The sequence below is a fragment of the Carcharodon carcharias genome, chromosome 25 (genome assembly GCF_017639515.1).
Source record: "Carcharodon carcharias isolate sCarCar2 chromosome 25, sCarCar2.pri, whole genome shotgun sequence".
Classification (NCBI taxonomy): domain Eukaryota; kingdom Metazoa; phylum Chordata; class Chondrichthyes; order Lamniformes; family Lamnidae; genus Carcharodon; species Carcharodon carcharias.
The window spans coordinates 20,071,934-20,087,237 of record NC_054491.1 but is presented as its reverse complement, the minus strand read 5'-3'; the positions used below and the strand labels follow the sequence as shown (position 1 = coordinate 20,087,237).

At 43.9% G+C, this 15,304-nt stretch overlaps 1 protein-coding gene across 3 annotated transcripts in view; it reads left to right on the top strand.

Moving 5' to 3' along the window:
- Window positions 1–15,304, top strand: part of tmprss4a (transmembrane serine protease 4a) — a 48,918-nt gene that overhangs the window by 2,101 nt on the left and 31,513 nt on the right. Inside the window, exon 1 of one of the 3 annotated variants that reach the window (XM_041174423.1) lies at window positions 223–252. The exons of the other annotated variants lie outside the window; for them this stretch is intronic. The gene's annotated coding sequence lies outside the window, so the exon portion shown is untranslated. Of the gene's footprint in view, window positions 1–222; window positions 253–15,304 lie in introns of those variants that run through there. 3 annotated transcript variants of the gene reach the window in all.

Below are 15,304 nucleotides of genomic sequence, written 5' to 3'. Positions count from 1 at the left end.
GTGGCTACACGTCAAAAAGTACTTCATTGACTGTAAAGTGCTTTGAGACGTATGGTGGGCGTGAAAGGTGCTATATATATACAAGATTTTCTCTTTTTAACCTGCTAGTCAGTATGACTGTACTGTCAGGAAAACACCTGGTGTGTCACTCCCCTATGGGAGATAGGTGGGACAGTGACTAATTCAGGAAGTAAACATAGAAGTTGGGAATCGGCAGAAACAAAGCAAGCAACCAGCTGAGAAGAACAGCAGGTTAGTGTTTTGAGTGTGGGCCCAGAGTTGAGAACTGGCGCTTGGGAGACAGGTTCAAACAAAACAGAAAATGCAGGGGAGCAGAATGGCTGAAAGAATGAGGGAGCGGGATAACACTGTTTGAAGGACAGGAGAGCCTGGGTCTATTCTGTTACTCTGTAATCACAATTTTTTTTGCCCCCCAAGCTGCATATTGTCTGTTTATTGTTCCTGAAGCCAACTTAAATTCTGTGCTTGTTAACCATGGATCAGTGTTAGCAGTCTGAGAAAAATGCCAGAAATACTTTTCTATTGCACTTCTAGTGAATAAGGTGCTTTTTGAAGGATAGTCACTATTACAATGTAGGAAATGCAACAACCAGTTTGCACAAAGTAAGGTCTCAGAAACAGCAATGTGATTTTAAAACACTAATCTGCGTTTTACTGGTTGAATGATAAACATTGACCAGGAGACCAGGGAGAAATCCACAGTTTTTCAAAATAATGTCCTAGTGGGATTTTTATGCCAATTTGTGGGGGCAGACTCTGTTTACTGTGTCATTTTATATATAAAAAAAATACCTGAGCCTCCAGCAGTGCAGCACTCCCTTGGTATTGCAATGGCGTGTCAGCCTGGAATTTTGTGCTCGAGACTTTGTTGTGAAACTTGAATCCATAACCTTCTGACTGAGGTGATCCTGCTACCCACTGAGCAATCAGCTGACACCCATGGATTTAGATAAAAACAAAAAAATTGCGGATGCTGGAAATCCAAAACAAAAACAGAATTACCTGGAAAAACTCAGCAGGTCTGGCAGCATCGTCGGAGAAGAAAAGAGTTGACGTTTCGAGTCCCCATGACCCTTCGACAGAACTTGATTTCGAGTCCAAGAAAGAGTCCAGCTTATATTTCAACTCTTTCTTGGACTCGAACTCAAGTTCTGTTGAAGGGTCATGAGGACTCGAAACGTCAACTCTTTTCTTCTCCGCCGATGCTGCCAGAACTGCTGAGTTTTTCCAGGTAATTCTGTTTTTGTTTCCCATGGATTTAGGTTGCAATGAGAGACTTGGCTATATATTGATCTTAAACCCCCTTCCCTTTTAGATCAACATAAACAATTCCATGGCACTATTTGAAGAATACAGGAATTCTCCCGATATCACCATTCTTTATCCTTCAACCAACATCACTAAAACAGATTATCTGGTCACTTATTGTGGGACCTTGCTGTTTTATATGTTGACTGCAATCTACCCCTCAAAACAATAGTGACTTCACTTTGGAAAAGTGCTGCAATACCTGTGAAGTGCTTTGGGATTGCTGGTGGTTACAAAAGATTTTATGCGAGTTCTTACTTGCTTGACCACCTTCTTGCCCTCTCCTGATTGCTATCTCCCCCTCTTTTTCTCTCATGCTCTCTCTTGCTTCCTATCTTCCCCCTCTCCTTTGTCTCGTCTTCCCCTTGACTTTAAATCCAATACCTCAGGTTCATGTGTCCAGCTTCTGTCGCAGTCTCACCGTTGTTTTATAATGCACGGTTTAAAAGAAATTAGATTCAACTCTTTTTTTATTTAAAAAAAAAATCCTGATTCTAGTTTGGTTTTCAAAAATGTAGAAACAGTGGTGCGGGCAATCTGGCTGAATGCAAGCGAGTTTATGCTGTGATCAGCACATTCTGTGAAATACATTACACAGGGAGGAGGAACAGAAAGGTTAACTAAGTAGGCAATTCAGGTCTGTCAGCATTGAAAAGACAAAAGCATAATTTTTCAGGTGAAACCCAAAACATTAACTACCTGTTTGGCTGCACATACCTTTTTAGAACATGACTAACTGGCAGGTCCTGAGTTACCCCAGTGACCTTGATCAAAAACCAAACAAACAGGCCACTTTTTAAAGAGGCACCACAATAGGAGAGCTTAAAGAGGATGAAAGAAAGAAAGTTGTGAAATGAAATAACCACTTGCATTTGTATAGCACCTTTAATGTAGTAAAACATCCCAAGATGCTGCCGTCAAAGAAAATTTGGTAACGAGTGACATAAGGAGTTATTAAGACAGGTGACCAAAACCTTGGTCAAAGAGTTAGGTTTTAAGGAGTGTCTCAAAGAAGACAGGTGGAGAGGTTTAGGGAAGGATTGCCAGAGTTTAGGATTTAGGCAATTTGAGGCATGGCCATCAATGATGGAGTGATTTTAAAATGGGGAGATGCACATCAGGCCAGTTTTGGAGTTATCTTTTGTTCGGGGGAGGTGTGGGGAGGAGAGCAGGGAAATGAGGGTGAAAATTTTAAAATTGAGGCATTACCTGATCGGGAGTTAAGAGCTGTAGGTCAGCAAAAACTTATTCAGGATGTCCGCCAAATACCCTAGTCCTTGGTGGTGCCCACCAGTTGCTTAGGGTTGCCTGCTTGGGTGTATTCTTGGAGGTTTCATCACATGATGCCTCACTCAAAGCAGCCCCCAGTCCTCCCACAATCCTTCCATTGGTCTATCCCCCTTGAGTGCCCTACCTTCCCCAAGATCAACTGGTAAATGAACAGAATCTTTGTTACCCATTTAGGTTAATCTTAACTATTGGTCACTCCTCCATCTCCAATGTTTGTGCAACTGATAGATGAAAGTGTTCAAAGTAAATAAAGAAATATTTATTTAATGTCCCCTCTTTGCTTCATTTCCTGGGTTTTTGCTGGCAGCAATTTGCTGGAGATTAATCCTCAATATCTGGAGACTCGAGGCCATCCCTAGAAGGTTGCGACCCACCTGTTATGAAATGTTCCAAGCATGCTAGCAAGCAGTGTGTGTGTGCGCTTTCTCTCCAGGGCCTGCCCGATCGTGGACTGGCTGACCTACCCTAGATAAAGCTCAAACTCGCACTCTTGGTATTTCCCCAGCCTGCACTGTAGTATAAATACCACATCTTGACCTATTGCTCCAGTGTGTGTGCGGATGGACCTGCTGTGTGTCGCCAGCATCATCTGTTTATGTGTTGCAGTGTTTGTTGTGAAGACGCAGTGTTGCAAAATCGGCAGCCTCGGAGCCGAGTCCCTGCCGGTTTTCGGGTTGGGTGGTTCAGGCTGGGTTGGGTCGAGGGCTGCTCAGGACACTCGGAGCGTGGGAAAAGACAGGCGCGTGAAGCCAGCAACTAGTCGGTGCGCCACTGTGCCATTGCAGCACCTAACCCGATGCAGCTTAAAAAAAAGTGCCGTTTTCGGACTTTGCCAGATTTGAGACGCTGTAACTCTTTCGAGTACAAACCCGTTTCCATCTGTTTCAGATGAAGTTACATTGTTTCATAGTTTGCCATTGTGAGATTTGAACTTTTGATCTTGGGGTCACAAACCCAGTACCATAACCACTTGGCTATTTAGGCCAAGCTTGAGACATAGTACCTGTAGCTGTTTTATGCAGCTGGCACAATTGAGTTTCTGGTCAGTGGTGTCCCTGCCCATTAGGATCTTGGAAATGAGAAACTGGTATTGATAAAAGTAATCTTGAAGATTTTAGCTTTGGGGGAAAAAAAAACAACGGGTTTACTAATGCCCTTTACAGGGAGGGAAAGTTGTTGGTCTTACCTGGTTTGGGCTTATGTGACTTGTACCCACAGCAATGTGGTTGACAAAAACAAAAAACTGCGGATGCTGGAAATCCAAATTCACCCAGTTCTGCTGAAGGTCATGAGGACTCGAAACGTCAACTCTTTTCTTCTCCGCCGATGCTGCCAGACCTGCTGAGTTTTTCCAGGTAATTCTGTTTTTGCAATGTGGTTGACTCTTGATTGTCCTCTGAAGGCACTCACAAGATCATAGTTTCCTCTGCTGTCTCTCCTAATTCTCATGCATTTAAACTTGTGCCTATGTATCTTGTTCTGAAACCCCTCAATAACTGGAAATAATTGCTTCCTATCAGCCCTGTCCCATTCCTTCATCATTTTACAGCTCTGTCACACTGATACCCCAATCTCCTCCATTCTAATGAAAACAGCCCTAATTTTTCAAATCTTCCTTTATTTGTATTGCCCAAGACCAAGCAACACCCTCGTGAATCTGGAACCCCCAACATCCTTCTACTGGAGTCCAGTGTTGAGGGTCAACAACCCCTCATGTGTGCTCTAAGGTTTTATAATGTTTTGCTATTAGATCTTAACTTCTACGTTCCAACTCTCTTGCCTTTTGAATGCATGTAATCTCCATATCTGGGCCGTCTGAGTCTGGAATGTCAGAAGAGACTGGTAAGGGAGGGAAGGCAATTTACCTCCAGGTCATTAACAAACCGATTTACATTGAGTTGTTTTCCATGGGCGTTATCAGTACAACTCAGGCGAAAGTTAATAATTAACACCTGGCCCAAGTACAAACTAAAGGGCCACGTAATGTTCAACATCAAATCACAAGTGTGAGGGTGAAAGTGGATTGTGGGGGGAGGGATTATTGTAGGCGGAAATGATGGAAAATAAATTCAGCTCCTGAATGTCAAGTTCTTCTGGCAACGGCAGTGTGCTGGTGCCCTCAGTACCTTCCATCTGTTATAGGGAAGGAGCTCAAGGCCAAGACTCTGTGTATATGGATTGAAAAAATTGATCTAATTCTAAGGTAAGGTCATCAATTCTGATTGTGTATTCCTGGAGGTTTCAGCAAATTCCTCTGATCTCAAACTTCCCCACCCCAACACTCCCACCACCCCCCAATTGGAAAGGAAGTAGTCTTTGTGTTGTCTAATTGGATTAATCTTGACTGGGTCTTATTTCCTCCACCTCCAATATTTTTGTAACCATATAGAATCATAGAATAGGTACAGCATAGAAGGAGGCCATTTGGCCCATCGTGGCTCTACAAAAGAGCAATTCACCTAGCCCCACTCGACTGCCTTCTCCCCGTAGCCCTGAACACTTTTTTTTCCTTTTCTGATTATGAACCAATTTTCTTTTGAAAACCTCAGTTGACCCTGCCTCCACCATACTCTCAGGTACTGCATTCCAGATCTTAACCACTTGCTGTGTGAAAAAGTTATTTGTCATGTCACCATCTACTCTGCCTAGATCTCTCATGATTTTGAATACCTGTATCAAATCTCCTCTGAACATTCTCTTCAAGAGGAACAGTCTCAACTTCTGCAAAATTTCTATGTAACTGAAGTTTCTCATCCCTGGAACAATTGTCATGAATCTTTTCTACACCCTGTCTAATATCTTCACATCCTTCCTAAAGTGTGGTGCCCAAAACTGAACACACTACTCCAGCCTCAGCTAGAGTAGTGCTTTTTACAGGTTTAACCTTACTTTCTTGCACTTTTACTCTCTGCCTCTACTGATAAATCCCAGGATGCCAAATGCTTTATTAACTGTGCTCTCAACCTGTCCTGCCACTCTCAATGATTTATGAAAATATACATCCAGGCCCCTCTGTTCCTGCACCCACTTTAGAATTGGACCCTTTTCTTTTATATTGCCTCTGTTCTTCATACCAAAATGAATCACATCACATTTCCATGCATTAAATTTCATCTGCCACTTGTCCACCCAGTCCACTAACCTGTCTGTCCTTTTGATGTTCTACACTATCCTCCTTATGGTTCACAATACTTCCAAGTTTTGTATTATCCGCAGATTTTGAAATTGAGCCCTGTACATCATGGTCTAAGTCATTGACACATTTCAGGAAGAGCAAGGGTCCTAACACCAATCCCTGGGGAATTCTACTATATACTGTCCTCCAGTCCGAAAATCAATGATTCACCACCAAGTTTTCTGCCACTCTACCCATGGATATAAAATTGGCTGAAAGCGCAAAATAGCACCTGATGACATTGGGCGAGTGCCCCTATGTCATTGCGCACTCGCGCGATATTTCGGTCAGTGGGCGTGAGCGGGAGGCGGAGCTGCTCCTGCCATTAATTAAAGAGTTCATTTAAGGCCTTAAAGCAATTGACACCGATTTTATGTTGCCTGTGCAATTTCACACTCGTCGCACGGGCAAAATGGGAAGATAGCTGACAATCTGCAAAACCTCATCCGCAGGCAGCTTAAAAAGGGTCCGAAGCATTGCCAGTGAGAATAGTGAAGAGTTTGGTACTTAGTTTGCTGCTGGTGACTTATTGGTACTTGGCAGCTTCATCTCTGTTCAGGGCTTCATTCTTAGCATTTCCAGGCTTCATTTCAGGTCTCTTTGGTATCTTCAAGGACCCTGGAGGATTCAGCTCGTGTGGATCATTCCATAAGACGTAGGAGCAGAAGTAGACCATTCGGCCCATCAAGTCTGCTCTGCCATTCAATGAGACTATGGCTGGTCTGATAATCCTCAACTCCACTTTCCTGCCTTTTCCCTATAAACCCTTGATTCCCTTACTGATTAAAAATCTGTCTATCTCAGCCTTGAATATACTTAATGACCCAGCTTCTACAGCCCTTTGCAGTAGAGAATTCCACAGATTCACTACTCTCTGAGAAGAAATTCCTCCTCATCTCTGTCTTAAATGGGTGACCCCTTACTCTGAGATTAAGTCCTCTAGTCCTAGACTCTCCCACAAGGGGAAACAACCTCTCAGCATCTACACTGTCAAACTCCCTAAGAATCTTATGTTTCAATAAGGTCGCCTCTCATTCTTCTAAACTCCAATGAGTCCAGGCCCAACCTACTCAACCTCTCCTCATAAGAAAATCTCTCCATGCCCAGGATCAACCTAGTGAACCTTCTCTGGACTGCCCCCAATGCCAGTATATCTTTCCTTAGATAAGGGGGCCAAAACTGTTCACAGTATTCTAAGTGTGGTCTAACTAGTGCCTTGTATAGTTTTAGCAAAACTTCCCTATTTTTATACTCCATTCCCTTTGAAATAAAGGCCAACATTCCATTTGCCTTCCCTATTACCTGTTGAACTTATATGTTAGCTTTTTGTGATTCATGCATGAAGACCCCCAAATCCCTCTGTGCTGCAGCTTTCTTCAGTCTTTCCCCATTTAAGTAATATTCAGCTCCTCTATTCTTCCTGCCAAAGTGCATAACCTCACATTTTCCCACATTATATTCCGTCTGTTAAGCTTTTGCCCGCTCACTTAACCATCTATATATATCTCTGTAGACTCTGTGTCATCCTCACCACTTGCCTTCCCACCTATTTTTGTGTCATCCATAAACTTGGCGATAGTACAAAAACAAAAATACCTGGAAAAACTCAGCAGTTCTAACAGCATCTGCGGAGATGGATAAAGTTGACGTTTCAAGTCCGTATGACCCTTCATCAAAACTAAAAAAAATACAGAAATGTACATTCACTTACCTTATCCAAGTCATTAATATATATTGTGAATAATTGTGGCCCCAGCACTGATCCCTGTGGCACTCCACTAGTTGCAGGTTGCCATCCTGAAAATGCCCCCCTTATCCCAACTCTCTGTCTTCTATTATTTAGCCAATCCTCTATCCATGCCAATATAATACTCCCAACATCATGGGCTTTTATCTTATTAAGTAGCCTTATATACGGTACCTTATTGAATACCTTTTGGAAATCCAAATATATTACATCTACTGGTTCCCCTTTATCTATCCTGCTTGTTACCTCTTCAAAGAATTTTAATAAATTTCAGGCATGATTTCCCCTTCATGAAGCCATGCTGACTCTACTAGAATATATTATGCATTTCTAAATGCTCTGCTATTACATCCGTTATAACAGACTCTAATATTTTCCCAATGACGAATGTTAAGCTAACTGGCCTATAGTTACTTGTTTTTCCCTCCCTCCCTTTTTGAAGAAGGGTGTTACATAGGCAATTTTCCAATCTTCTGTGACTTTTCCAGAATCTAAGGATTCTGAGAAGGTTACTACCAGTGCATCCACTATCTCTGTAGCTACTTCCTTTTAATATCCTAGGATGCAACCCATCAGGTCCAGGGGACTTATCAGCCTTTAGCCCCATTAGTTTCCCTAATACTTTTTCTCTAGTGATAGTTATTGTATTTATTTCCTCCCCCCCCCCCCCCCCCCAGCCCTGGTTTTCCCCCTTGATTATTTAGCATTTTTGGAATGCTATTAGTGTCTTCTACCATGAAGATTGATGCAAAGTATTTATTCAACTTCTCTGCCATTTCCTGGTTCCCCATTATTATTTCCCCAGCCTTGTTCTCTAATGGTTGTATGTTCACTTTGCCTCTCTCTTTCTTATATATTTTTAAAGAAGCTCTTACTGTCCGTTTTATATTACTTGCTAGTTTACTCTCAGGGTTTATTTTCTCCCTCTATTATTTTTTGATCATCTTTTGTTGGTTTTTAAAACTTTCCCGATCCTCTGGCTCACCACTAATCTTTGCCACGTTTTATGTTTTTTCATTCAATTTGATACTATCCTTAACTTCCTTGCTTAAACATGGTCGTTTTATCCCCTTCCTAGAATCCTTCTTCCCCACTGGGATATATCTTTGTTATGAGTTATGAACTATATCAGGCAACCTTCTGTAACTCCAGTAATGGGGATTGTGGTCTCCGCTGGAGGCACCTCGTCTGAGGAGGGAGAGAAGGGCAGAAGGGACAGAAGGCCAGGCATCCCAGTGCAGCTTGCAGGGGAATGATATGTGGGAGGAGAGGAGCAGGCACAAGGAGCGCAGCGCCAGCAGGTAGTACGAGGCATTGGGGGCCACAGGAGATGCCACACTCCTGCCAGGATTTATAGGTGGCAATGCACCTCTGACTTATTGAGGTAGCTGCAATGCCGAAGGAGACTCCGCCTCTCAAGGGAGACAGTGATCTCCATTTGTCAGATGATTGGGCCTGAGGTCACCTCCAATTGTGTGGTTGGACAGCCCATGCCAGTGGCTCTGGAGGTCATAGTGGCTCTCAACTTCTACAGGCCCCTGTGAATAGTTTTGGGCCCCTTATCTAAGGAAAGATATACTGGTACTGGAGGCAGTCCAGAGAAGGTTCTCTAGGTTGATCCTGGGTATGGAGGGATTTTCTTATGAAGAGAGGTCGAGTAGGTTGGGCCTCAACAGGCCTGTGGTTCTTTCTATGGGTCAGTGGGGGATCTGTATGGAGTCCCCCAATCAGCTGTGCATAGTTGCATCAAGCTGGTGACAGAAGATCTGCTCAGGCGGGTATTGACTTTCATTCATCTCCTTATGGAGGAGACCAGCCAGGCTGAGCAAGCCAGAGTCTTTGCTGCGATTCCTGGGTTCCTCCGCATCCAGGGTGCTATCAACTGCACACATATGGCCATCAAGGCACCAGCAGGTCAGCCGGGTGCCTTCGTTAACTGGAAGGGCTTCCACTCCATGAATATGCAGATAATGTGTGACCATAGAATGCAGATCCTGCAAGTCTATGCAAGGCACCCAGGCAGCTCCCATGACGCCAACATCCTGAGGCACTCCCAGGTGCCGAGGCTCCTCAGTGCTCCAGCCCAACTGGGCGACAAAGGCTATCCCTTGGAAAACACGGCTATGACCCCTCTCCATCACCCAAGAACAGAGGCAGAGCAGTGGTATAACGGGAACTATGCCTCCACAATGGCAGTGATAGGGAGAACCATAGGTCTTCTGAAGATTCGCTTCCAGTACCTGGCCCATTCAGGGTGAGCACTACAATAGCTCCCAGAGCGGGTGTCACTGATCGTGGTTGCATGCTGCGCTCTCCACAATCTGGCACTGGCAAGGGGGGACCCACTGGAGGAAGAAGATGTCGACGCAGCTCCACAGGCCACAGATGATTAATCCAGTGGTGAGTCAGAAGAGGAGCACGGAGAGGCAGACCTCTAACCTCCAGGAAACCAGGGGTGTCTTGGTCCAACGCACCTTCAGCTAGGCTGACAAATAAGTGCTACCACCTCCTGCTGGTGCTGTTGCCTCCACCCTGGATGTCTGAAATGACCCTTTCCTTTGACCCCAAAGTCTACTCAGTGCCTGTGCAATCAACTTTTGAGCCACCCACATCCAGCATTACATACTGGCGTACCCTGCACCACATTAAATAAAAAAAAAGGTGAAGCATAATCAGGCCTGTACGACAAAAGAAAATTTCTCATTTTGACAGTCCAGTCAAAATAACAGAACCTTCAATCCCAGACCAGTACACGCAAACGAAACATTGCACAACAGGAGATCACCTGTGACCAGTCCCTCTTGTGCTCATGGTGCCGTAAACTTACATTTGTGTGTGCTTCATCTTGGTGCTTCCTCCCTCCCTGGCACTGGCATTGGAGGCAGCCTGCTGACTCTGCTGTCCTCTTGGCTTTGATGACCTTGGTGGTCGTCCTCTGGCCAGTGGAGCCTGTGCTGGCCCCGCTTGGGAGGGAGTGAACAGTTCCAGGGCTGGCATCTCCCCGGTCAATCACAGCTTCGTCGGATGCCACAGTCACAGGCGGAGGAGCTGCTGCTGTCATCCAAGGCACTTTGAGAGGAGCCTTAACACTTCAACACGCTGATCCATGCCAACACAGTACTCGCTCTTCCCAAGCACAGCAGGTCATTAAACCTCTTAGAGCACTGGACCCATGTGCGCTGCACATCGTGGCTGCTGACCTGCACTGCCACCTCCTGCCAAGCTCTTTTTGTTAGGTGTGGTGGAGTCGCTCCTCCTTCCATCCCGGGGGGAAAAGGGTGTCCCTTCTGGCAGCCGCCACCTCCGGGAGGATTGTGAGGCACTCATCAGGAAACTGGGGGTGGGGGGGCTGAGTGCCCACCTAACCTGCCCTCCCACCTGGAAGCCATAATTTACAGTTGACAACACCCAAGTTCTTGTCTTTGGCAGCTTTCCAGGGGCTGCCTGGGCCATTTTTAAGACGGCCGCCGGGTTGCCATTGGACCTGGCAGCTGACGGGCCTCAGTCCCTGCTCGACCCTTCCCGACCAGTGAGGAGCCAAGTTTCATGCTGGGTCGGCCTTCATTGGCCCACCAGCGTGAAATTACGGGTGGCGGCTCATTTCCCGGACACTCCTGGGCCTGCCTGCGGAACTCAATTCTGCCCTGTGTTTCTACTGACCCTTCCTTAAGCAATAAATGAAGCCGCTTAAAGAAAATGAAGAAAACAAAGCACTTATGATTTTCCTCCTGGGTGTTGCTCCCAGTAACGATGTGGAGATTTGCTGGGGTTCTCCAGGCCAATCCTGGAGTGGTTGGCAACTCGAGCCTTTAGCTGTTTCGATTTTGCAACTCCATTATGGAGGTATGGAGGCCATGAGTGTGGTCTGCCAACTCCTGACATGGAGAGAGGAGAGGGGGAAAATACCTGGAAATTTAACTAAACTTTCTGCTTTAAGCACAATTGGGAAATTGAGCCCAAAGTTGGCATGAAATTGCCCTGTTGGGTAACCACAAATTTAATCTTCCATGAACCAGCGCAGTCAGGCAGGGTAATAAACCATAATTGTTTATTTTATAAATTTCCACTTAAGAGTATTTAAATGTGGTAATCTGATGGTGGATAATTAAAGGGGCAAAGTGGATTCTATTCATAAAAATAAGAATGAGTAACTTAACTAAAAAAAATACCTAGCTATAATCTCATTGGTGTACACCAAATTAGTTTACTAGTTAAAAAATATTTTAATCTGACAAATCTTTTAAAGCTTGCCAGTTGGTGCCTGTGCAGCTAAGAAAACGAATGCATTTTGAAGAACCTTCCCATACTGGTAGAATATTTCAAGTTTGACCTCAGGACAGGACATGACTGAGTTAATATAAAATAAAAACAGAAAATGCTGGTAAAGCTCAGCAGCATCTGTGGAGGGAGAAACAGAATTAACATTTTGGGCCTGTATGACTCTTCTTCAGAGCTAAAGAGAAGTAGAAAAGTGAAGGATTTTATACTGTTTAAAATGGGGTCAGTGGTAAAGCAGGATAGAACGTCAGTGATAGGTGGGGGCTAAATTGAGATTGACAAAGACATCAAGGACACAAGACAAAGGGAATGTTAATGATGGTGGTAAAGACTGAAGAAGGTGCTGACTTAGGCAAATTGGATCATGAGCTGGTATAAAAGGTTGCAAAAAAAAGGGTGTGATTGTGATTGGCTTTGGGCTGAGTTCACTTGCAGTTAAACCTTCCTGATCTTTTACACTGGTTTTAGCCACTATGCCAAGGTCAGTAACCAGAAGACACAGATTTAACTTAATTGGTGATAGAACTAGAGTATAAGCAAAGAGCTTGTTACTCAGGGAGGTATAAACTGGAATGCCCTTGCCCAGATAGCAGTGGAAGCAGGCTTTGATCATTTCCAAGGATAATTAGATATGTACTTAAAAGGGAGAAATTTGCAGGCTTAAGAACTGGGTAGCAGAACCAATTGTATAGTTCCTGCAAAGAACTGGAACAGGCATGATGGGCTGAATGGCTTCCTATGCTGTGTCATGCTATGACTCAGTTGACATAACTAATGGAATTGAGTGAGAAACTCAAACTCTTTTTCTCAATTTGCGCAAGCTTCCTTTTGAATTCAAGTTCCTCTCAATCGTTGGCGTTCAGCTTGATGGAAAGTTGGAAAGTAATGCAATAAATGGGTTAGGTTTCATACAGAGTGCATTGAGCAAAGTCCTGAGATGATTACTGTACAGATATGATCAATGTTGTGTTCCCTTGTCCAGGCTCGTTATCACTGCAGGCGCAATCTCTTAATCTCTTCATTTGTTAGGGCCTGCCTATGAAAAGATAAAGGCTCTCGTCTTTCTCTATATGCCTGTTTAATACCAAACCCCTTTCTTCGGTAAAAGGATGAACTTCTGACGCTGGCCTCCTGCTTATTTTCGTACATAGACTGCAAGTGGTTCACTTTCCTGCAGGTTTACAGCTGCTGGAGTTTGGTGTGATTGGTTCAAGGTAAGGACTGGTTCTGATTGTGGGATCGGTATTGGTATGTACGTAACGTCAACTCATTTTTAAAAAAAAAATTCGATGAGGATGTGTGAAGCTCTGCAAAGGGTTTTTCTAGTGTGTAATATTGGGAAAACCGATATACATGCTGGTGAAAATCTCTCGGGCACCAATTCATAATCATTTCCACAAATGGGAATGGAACTCTCCATAGCTCTGAAGAAGAGTCATATGTACTCCAAATGTTAACTCTCTTTTTCTCTGCACAGATGCTATTAGACTTGCTGAGTTTTTCCAGCATTTTTTGTTTTTGTATGAGGAAGTAATGATTCAGTTACAACACTTTTTGTTTGTTTAAAGGTTGTGTGTTGTAAGGGAAAATTAAGGCATTGGGAGGCGTTAACCTTGGAGGTTACATTACTAGGAATGAATAAGGCGACTGCGTAATGAGTCTCTATTACAATAGTGAGGACAAAGTTTGTGTAGTCTGGGGGTTTGGGAATATCAAGTAATTAAAATTCAGAGACTGACTGTAGTGGTGAATGTCGCTGGGAATAAATCGGACAAGTTTTGCCTCGTAGTCCCTTCAGAGAAGTACCCCAAGGGCTTCCCGAATGTGTGAATAGGATTCAGAATTTGACCGAAAACTGATTGCAAGAATTGAAGTCATGTGGAATAGTGATACTGTGAGCCCAGGTCAGTGCGATTCACTCTTTTACCGAAGAAAGAGTCATTTGTGTGTCCCCGGCTAACTCCTATTGTTATTACCTGTAATCTCATGGTACACTGCGCTACTTCTATCCAATTTAGTCCCATTGACCCAATACTACTTGGGGCATCACCAAACTGCTTCACAGCCAATGAAGTGCTTAATTTTTTTGGTAAAGTTAAGTCTTTGTTGTAATGTAAAGGAACTATTGTTGTTTCCCTTCCCCTGTGTGCTGGGGACAGCAGTCCCATGACACCCAGTTGTACTATATCCAAATCAGAATTATCAATTGGAATGCAGGCATTTATTGTAAGGGGAATCCAGTATAAACATAGGGGAGTTATGCTACAGCTGTAAAGGGCCTTAGTGAGGCTTATCTGGAGTAATGTGTATAGGTTTGGTGTCCATACTTGAGAAAGGATATAACTGCATTAGAAGCAGTTCAGAGAAAGTTCACTCAACTGGTTCCTGGGATGAATTCTGGGTGCAAGGTGTTTAGGAAAGGAGGAGGGGTGGTGGTATTGGTTAAAGAGAGCATTGCAGTGCTGGAGAAAGAGGAATTCCCAGAGGGTTCAAGGATAGAATAAATTTGGCTAGAGCTAAGGAACAAAACGAGTGCCATTACATTGCTCGGTGTAGTCTATAGACCGCCAAATAGTGAGAAGGACACAGAAGAACAAATCTGCAGGGAAATTACAGAGAGATGCAAGCGTTATAGATTAGTTATAATGGGTGACTTTAATTACTCAAATGTAGACTGGGACAGTGGTAGTGTAAAGGGTGGAGAGGGACAAAAGTTCCTAGGTTGTGTTCAGGAGAATTTTCTACAGCAGTATGTGTCCAATACAAGAGAAAAGATGTACTGTTGGACCTGGTTCTTGGGTTGAAGTGGGTTGAGTAGATCAAGTGTCAGTGGGGGAACGTTTAGGAGACAGTGATCATTGTATTGTACGTTTTAGGATGATGGTAGAAAAGGATAATGGGCAATCCAGAGTAAGAATAATTAACTGGACAAGAGCCGACTTCGATGGGGCAAGAACAGAGCTGGGCCAGATAGACTGGAACGCACGATTGATGGGAAAAAATGTAGCTGAACAATGGGCTACCTTCAAAAAAGAATTGGTTCGGGCACAGTTGTGGTATATTCGATCGAGAGGGAAAGGTAGGGCAAACAAATCCAGAGCTCCCTGGATGATAAAGGAGATAGAAATTAAGATAAAAAAGAAAAAGTGTTTATGGCAGGTGTCAGGTAGAAAATACAACTGAGAACCAAGAGGAATACAGAAGATTCAGAGGGGAGGTGAAAAATCATATTAGAGAAGTGAAGATAAAAGACTGGCAGCCAACATAAAAGGGGAAGCCCAAAATCTTTTATATCATATAAATAGTAAAAGGGTGGTAGAAGGAGTGGGGCTGATTAGGGACCTAAAAGGGAATTTACACATGGATGAAGGGGCCATGGTTGTGGTATTAAATGAACACTTTGCATCTATCTTTACCAAGGAAGTAGATGCTACCCAGGCCATGGTGACAGATGGGGAAACTCTGTCACTAGAAGGGCTCAAAAT